Raw genomic sequence first — 1,809 nt, forward strand, 5'->3', positions numbered from 1 at the left:
AAGAGTAAAAAGAAAAAGAAGAGAAACTGAAACTGACATGAAAACAAGTTAAAAAAAAACAACAACTGAAACTGACATGAAAACAAGAAAAAAAACTGAAGCTGACATGAAAACAGGAGTTAAAGTTAAAAAAAACTGGAACTGACATGATAACAAGAAAAAAAAAACTGAAGCTGACATGAAAACAGGAGTAAAAAAACTGAATCTGACATGAAAACAGGAGTAAAAGTAAAAAAAACTGACATGAAAACAAGAGAAAAAACTGAAACTGACATGAAAACAGGAGTAAAAGTAAAAAAAAAACTGAAACTGACATGAAAACAAGAGTAAAAGTAAAAAAAAAACTGAAACTGACAAGAAAACAAGAGTAAATAAGAAAACAAAACTGAAACTGACATGATAACAGGAGCAAAAAAAAAAAACAACAAATAAACAAACTGAAACTGACATGTAAACAAGTGTAAAAAGAAAAAGAAGATAAACTGAAACTGCCATGAAAACAAACGTTAAAAAAACTGAAACTAACATGAAAACAGGAGCAAAAAACAACAACAAATAAACAAACTGAAACTGACATGAAAACAAGTGTTAAAAAAACTGAAACTGACATGAAAACAGGAGTAAAAAACAACAACAAATAAACAAACTGAAACTGACATGAAACCAAGAGTAACATTACTGCAAGTGAAACGAAAACAAGTAAATGACAAACCCCGTGCTGGGCGGAGGCCTCGAGCGCCTCGGACGCCGCCCGCAGTCTCCCCGAAACACGAGTCGACAAGAGACGCAAAAAAGTATTTTCTCGTGTTATCTCCTCTTGGATTTATCTCCTTTCGAGCTTCCCTGTGTTATTTTCTCCTTTGGTATTTGGTGTCTTATCTTCTCACTGTTATTTTCTCTGTTATCTTCGTCTCCTCTTCTTATCCTTTTCAATTTTCTCCCCAAATCTTGCAGTTGATGAGGACCCAATTGATGTTGCAAGGAGGAATACGTGATAATGTGATCCGTGATGTAAATCCATAAATTATTTCACGTTTCTTTACATATGTGTGAATGTTGTGCCTTGAGTTCTCCTGTTTTTGTTTTGTTTTTCTCATTCCAATTGTCTTTACTCTTTCGTCTTTCTTTCGGCCTTTTTAACTGTTCTTATTTCACCGTTTCTCTGCCAAGTTCCATTTCAAGTTCTTTTTTGGCATATTCCGATTCTCAAATTGATATATTTGGGCATGAAAGGGGGGAAAAGACATGGGAATTGGCTTTCCTGAAGGTTACATCTTGACGTGGGTATTTTAATGGCAGTTGTTCAGTATAATTTTTAACTTAAGAGCTTTCTGATAACAATTTCTACTCCTATTCCTGTTATTGCTACTACTCTTACTCCTCCTCTTACTACTACTACTACTACTACAACTACTACAACTACTACTACTACTACTACTACTACAACTACTACAACTACTACAACTACTACTACTACTACTACTACTACTACTACTACTACTACTACTACTACTACTACTACTACTACTACTACTACTACTACTACAACTACTACTACTACAACTACTACTACTACTACTACTACTACTACTACTACTACTACTACTAAAACTACTACTACTAAAACTACTACTACTAAAACTACAACTACTAAAACTACAACTACTAAAATTACAACTACTATTACAGCTACAACTACAACTATAGCCACCACCACTGCAATTACTACAACTGCTGCTGCTAATGCTACCATTAGTACAAGAACTACTTTTAAACAATAAATACTGCTGTCAATGTTATTTTTCCTGT

General features: G+C 33.7%; 1 protein-coding gene across 1 annotated transcript in view; it reads left to right on the top strand.

The window, feature by feature from the left end:
• The first annotated feature begins 717 nt into the window (after positions 1–717).
• The window catches only part of LOC125039137, a 10,912-nt gene continuing 9,820 nt past the window's right edge, over positions 718–1,809 (top strand). Inside the window, exon 1 of the mRNA XM_047632888.1 lies at positions 718–847. The gene's annotated coding sequence lies outside the window, so the exon portion shown is untranslated. The remainder of the gene's footprint in view (positions 848–1,809) is intronic.

Source organism: Penaeus chinensis, chromosome 26 (genome assembly GCF_019202785.1).
Source record: "Penaeus chinensis breed Huanghai No. 1 chromosome 26, ASM1920278v2, whole genome shotgun sequence".
NCBI classification, from domain to species: Eukaryota; Metazoa; Arthropoda; class Malacostraca; order Decapoda; family Penaeidae; genus Penaeus; species Penaeus chinensis.